Below are 6,285 nucleotides of genomic sequence, written 5' to 3'. Positions count from 1 at the left end.
TTTCTACAGCAAGTTACAGTGGATCAGTATATTGGATTTCGGAGAAATGAAGTAACAGCCGCCCAAACTGAGCTTGAGCACTCCTGAATTTTGAGGTGTTCAAATCTGGAAGGCAGGTGCTGGGGGGAGGGGGCTGTGGCTCCGCAGGGGAGCACAGCAGCATGTATGCAGCAGCGTGTCTGGCGCTGCGCAAAGCCAGACACGCTGGTCTGAGTGGCACGATAAGGGGGTTGGGGGGTTGGAGAAGGGGTAGGGGATTCTGGGGGAGGGCAGTCAAGGGACAGGGAGCGGGGGGGGGGGGGTTGGATGGGGTGGAGGTTTGGGGGGGCAGTCAGGGGACAGGCAGCGGTTGGATAGGCATGGGAGTCCCAGGGGTTTGTCAGGGGACAGGTAGGGGGTGGGGTCCTAGGGGGGAAGTTAGGGGGGGTCTCAGGAGGGGGCAGTTGGGGACAAGGACCAGTGGGGCTTAGATAGGGGGTGGGATCCTGGGGGGCAGTTGGGGCAGGGGTTCCGGGAAGGGGCGATCAGGGGACAGGGAGCAGGGGGGGTTGGATGGGTTGAGGTTTCTGTGGGGGGCAGTCGGAGGGATTGGATGGTGGCAGGGTAGGGCTACCCTCCCTCCCTGTGGAGTGTCCTATTTTTTGAATGTTAAAATATGGAATCCCTACTCACAGTGCAGGTCTCCATTCACTGCAGCATGAGGTCTCAGCTACCTACCTCCCTCCCCCTCTTTCCTGTTGGTAGTGGCCAAGGGAATGCTGGGAAATGTAGTTCTTTCCCCGCTCCAGGGCTGGCTCTATAGGCAGGGAGCTAACCAAGGAACTTCAGCTCCCAGGGCCCCCTGTTGGTTCTCAGCTCCCATGCTGGATCCCTGGCACCCCTGCAAATGGGCTGCCCCAAGCATGTGCTTGCTTTGCTGGTGCCTAGAGCCGCCCCTGGGTATATGGAAACTTTGTATCAAAGCCTCATGTAGAAACTTTCTGTTAAGCCTTGGTATAATGTTATAGCCCATAAGGATAGTTAAAGTAGAAGAAAAATGTCTTTTTGCTAGGAGTAGAATAAGATCTCCCCCCCCAACCCCCTTAATCAATTGCCCTGTTGAATGAATGAGGTGTGAATGAGGAAGGCATGGAAGGCAGCACCTCCAGACAGCTGCAACAGTTGGAGAGGGGCTGGGAGCCAGACCCAAGGACAATAAAACGTGTCAAGTGGGCTCACTAAAGAAGAGCAGACATATTGACGGCCTCGGGGGGGGGGGGGGGGGTTAGAAGCGAGCAAGTTTATCTTGAAAACACCCTCTTTGAACAGCATTGGGACAACACCCAGAGGAAGCAGCACAAAGGAACAACGGACAGATTTGCATGAGAGGGAAGCTGCTATAAATGTGAGGTGTCTTGCAGAGGACCCCGGGTCTCGTCTTGTCAACATGGGAGCATCGATCCGGATCGGCAGAAGCCCAGCTCCACCCCTTCCCCATCTAACTCACCTGGCCAGTGAAGTTAAGGGGAGCAACTAGTTGGTAACAACAACAAGATGGAGTGTGTGTGTGAGCTGAGGCGTGAAAACATGATCTAATATCTATCATATGCATATGATACAGTGTTAATTAATACATGTATTACTAATAAATGTGGCATTTTGCCTTATTCTCCCTGAAAAGATCCTGTGCAGTACTTTAAGTACAACATATGAACCTCTCCAGGAGCTGATAACTAGAGGAATTGCATCATCATCCCCCTCCTCCTAGAGGAGTTGCATACAATTCCACAATAACACACACACAATTGCATTTTTAATACAGTGGACCCAAAGGCATTCAGCCTAATTCAATAAAAGTTTACCCAGGATATTGTCAGCCTGTCACACAGTTCATGCCAATACAGCACACATGCTCCTTGGATTCTTACTGCCAACTGAGATACTAATTTGAAAGCAAGACTTCTACCAGCACTAGCGTGAAAGATTGTGATCATTTCTCCGCCATTACCCTAAAAACTAAGCTCAGTCATACAGCATCCCCCTAATGTTTTCAGCAATATATCTGGATGCAAACTTTCCAAACTTGTATCTTGTTATAGTCTTCTTGACATCCAACTTATCACACAGATGCTGTACAATACTGATATGTGTTTAAAAGAAGAATATTTTTCCATTTCTTATGTTATCCTAGTCTCCTCTTTCTTACATTCACAGGAGCTAATGCTACACTTAAAGTTGGAACTCAACTTCTATCACAATTCCAAGTTTTCATTCATTCCTTCATCAAAAATTCCCTGAAGGCTAAAACGTTATATGCTTAGACTTTGCCCAGAGGTTGTTTTATTGTAAGTCTGAGGAAATTTCACTTACGTGCTTTTGAGTTACATGAACAGAAAAGAAATGAAGACTTTCTGCTTTGAAAATGTTGTTTAGAGGTTTACTTGTGCACAAATAACTGAAAAGGAGCCTGAACTTCAAAATTTCAGAAATAAATTTAATAGTTTGTAGATCTTTAAAAAATTATTTTTATGCAGGTGCAAAATAAAATGTATCCCTTTTTAACTGTGTAATTGCAAGCAGTACTATGAAGTTGCACAATTGTGTTTTGTGCAACTCTATGGCAGCCTAGCTAGTGTATAAGTATTGAGATAGCACAGTTTAAATAGTTGCACTATACCAGAGTGCTAGTAGGATATTTTCCTTTCTTTCACTTTAAAACAAAACAGGAAAATTAAATACAGAAAGCTATGTTACTACCAAATTAAGCTTGTAAATGTCAACATACAAATATCAGTAAATGAAGAAATTACAATTCCTCTAGCAATGTTAATTCTAGTACTTCAAAGCTCTGGATTTTAAGATTCTATCTGTTCTTCAGGAAGGGTGTTTAAAAAGCAAAAACTAAACATACATACACTCAGACTCAATGTTACTTAGCCTGATGTGTAAAATCATTTATGGGTTGGGTGAAAATGTAAGACTCCAGAACTGTACTGTTTATAACTTATTGCTAGTTGTGTAGTTATTGTCTCTCAACTAAATGCACAAATGTGTTAATGCAATGGTTTAGGTTGCACAGTTTAAAAAAGAAAAAGAAAAGAAAAGAAAAAAAGACATTCTGAAGTTTAGGTCCTAAAAGCAGTATTAACATGGTCATTGCATATGTAGTGGGTCAGCAAATGTACACATTTTACAATATAAAAATATACTACACTAAGAAGAATAAAAAATGGGAGATACAGTCCATGCAACACACCTGAGTTAACTTTGCTGTGGGAACCTTAATGTTTGTATTTCTTGACTCGGTTATTTTAGCTGTAGCACCAAAGTGATTTACATTTAAAAGGGTCTTCAACAACAATCTTTTCTCTACCCTTACATAACTCATGCAATGGCCTGTCACAAAGCAATCCCTGGAGTGCAGTGTGTCCCCTCTTCATATCTCACACAGGGGTTCACATCACCTTAACAGCAGGGAAGAACAGAGGTAGGGCCTATGACTATGCATCCTGCCCCCCCGCCATCTTCCATGGTGGCCCAAGGAGCAGACCCAGTGCAGCAGCAGGGGAGGCTAGTGTGCCACTGGGCTTCAGGAAGTGCGACATGTTCTTCTTGCATTCTGGGAGGAATTGGTATTTCTGAGGCTAGCCAATCCCATGTCTGAATTTAGGCCCTCATTTTCCCCTGTGGGCCTAACCCATGTAGGAAAGAAGTAAGTGAGTTTAAACTAGGAATTTCTGACTCATTCTTCTACTGGGTGTTTATATATCCCCAAGGAAGAAGCAAAGGAGATTTTTCTCCCTGAGCCCATGGATCTCAGGTGATCCCACAGGAGGCACCCCTCTCTCCCACCCCTACTAGGCTACGAGCAGTTCACTGTTTGTTTAGAAGGGGAATTTGATGCTTGTGAACATGAGTGCAGTAGTCCTGGAGAATTAAGTCCTATGTTCACCCAAGGTGAAGTTTACCCCAGAGCAGCGGATCAGCACCGCTGAAGTCCAACTCATGCCCGCAGGATAAGACTCCAACAGAGCACACACACCTTGTGTTGACACGCTGTATGGGAGCAACTTTCACCCACAGAACTGATGCAGCAGACATAGCAACAGAGGAAGCGTTCTCTATACCACTCCACGTAAGTAATCCAGTGTGCAGGGGAGACTACGTCTAGCAGTAAGAGAGCAAGTCTCCATGCTCAAACTTTCATCTCTGTCATTTTTCATTACAATCTTAGCAATTAGCATCAATTATAGTACAGTAGTGATTTTCAGGACGTGGATAACTTGTTCAGTAAGCATTGGCTGAGGCTGCCATTCATTTCATATGAGGCTCCTCTTTTAGTTGTTGGATGACAGTGGTTTTTGGTCATTAGCAACTTGGGCTGATCATGAACAGATAGTTCATGCTGTCTGGCAGAGCTCTTCTAACGCTAACCACCGAACTCTCCAAAGCTTCCATTTGTAATGTTGGGAAATGTTAAAGCAAAAAAACACCAGCCCCCTCCCTCAAATGTTCCCTTGCACTAAATGTTTAATAACTTTCCATCCAAAGAGTTTATTTTCTACCCTACATCATCTCTATTCTATGATTTGCTCAATATAATTTGACAGTGCTCCATTTACATTAGTCTGCAGCTCTGAAACCATTGTGACACCTTGTTCTCCCCACAGTCCAGGAATTTTACAAACAAGTCAAGGCTTCTAATTACAGTTAGAAGACATCCACTACTGGTTGAGCACAAATGTAAATAGACTGGATGCAACAATATTTTTTATTATATTTAATACAAGTGAATAGATTAGAAGATCTGAAATGTTATAAGGCAATATACATACTGAATAAATAGCACAGGAGTCATGTCTACATTATAGAACACTGGCTAGTATTCAGAATACTTAAAATAAATCCAGTGACATTGGATAAAGTCCATAAAAATGCTATCCTGGATAAAGTCCATAAAAATGCTATCCTGTCTTCCCTTGTATGAAATTGTTCAAGTATAAAAAAATCCAATACAGTGTAAAATATTAAATTCCAATTAGGTCAAGAATAAAAATTGCAAGTATTGCAGTTTCACAGGACAATGTAAAGCAGCATTCTCAAGCAAATGAAAAAACAGTCTACATACAGATGTGTGGAAAAAAAAAATCTGTACTAATGTATTTGAGAGGCCTACATGAAAAAAAAATACTTAAGAGGGAAAAGCCTGGAACTAGCAATATTTAAAGTAAAAACCTAAAAAGTGTTAATTTAAGAGTACCCTCATACAGTGCACGTACTGAATTTAAATAAATCCAAGTTAACATCTTTAATTGATTAGGTTAATATTTAATATGCTACATCTAAACCTGCTAAATAATTTATGCCATGAGATGAATACATAATTTTACAGTGTCACATCTAAAGTTGCTTTCTTTAGAGCGCAGCATAGTAAAACTTTCAAAATAAATATTTTTTTTAAATAGCATTACAATTAAGGCACAGTATATATCACATACCATTAACCCTTGAAGAACTGCAATCTCAGTAACAAAAGTTCTCGTACTGTATGTTCTCTAATAAATATTTTTAAATATTCTGAAATAGATACTAAAATTGTACAAAGTTTCAAAAAAGGAAAAAAAGAAGTTCCCTTAAAACAGTTCTTAAAGGTTTAAATTCAGCAAGCTTCTTCCTGCCTTTATTCACAAACCATGAACAGATGCAATAAATAGAAAGAGAAGGCTGTTGTAGTAAAGGGCTGATCCTATTTCAGAATCAGAATAGCTGACACGAGCAGTTAAAGTTTCCCAAAAGTGAAACAGGATGGAGAGAGGGATTAGAAAGTGACAAGCTCATCAAACGAGCACAAGTGATGTGTTCTTTCCAGAACTGTCTGTGTTATTGATTGTCTCTACAGCTGTTGCGCCCATTAATTCCACATCACTTGCTCCATAGTTCCACTCATCCAGAGGACAGATAAGAAAATAACTTTGGTGCCTGTCCACCATTTTATCAACCGGCCATGTTCCTCAGATTGTTCGATGCCCATTAATGAGATAGTGAGAAAATATTTTCCCACTAAAACAAGTTCTATAGGCCACAGTGAAAACTAGAAATGACAATCAGTGCTTTACACATTTAAAAATAAAAAAAAAATTAAACTTGATACAGGCAACGTATTGCTCACTGATTTTTTTTTTCCCTGGTTCAACTTTTTCAAATAATATTTTCTCACTTGTAAAAGGCAGTATGCTTCCCTGATACTGTAAAAAATACACATTTACTTTTTATTTTATTTTTTTAATATAAAGTCCCATTGTTACT

Source organism: Emys orbicularis, chromosome 2 (assembly GCF_028017835.1).
Source record: "Emys orbicularis isolate rEmyOrb1 chromosome 2, rEmyOrb1.hap1, whole genome shotgun sequence".
NCBI classification, from domain to species: Eukaryota; Metazoa; Chordata; order Testudines; family Emydidae; genus Emys; species Emys orbicularis.
This window is presented reverse-complemented; position numbering follows the sequence as displayed.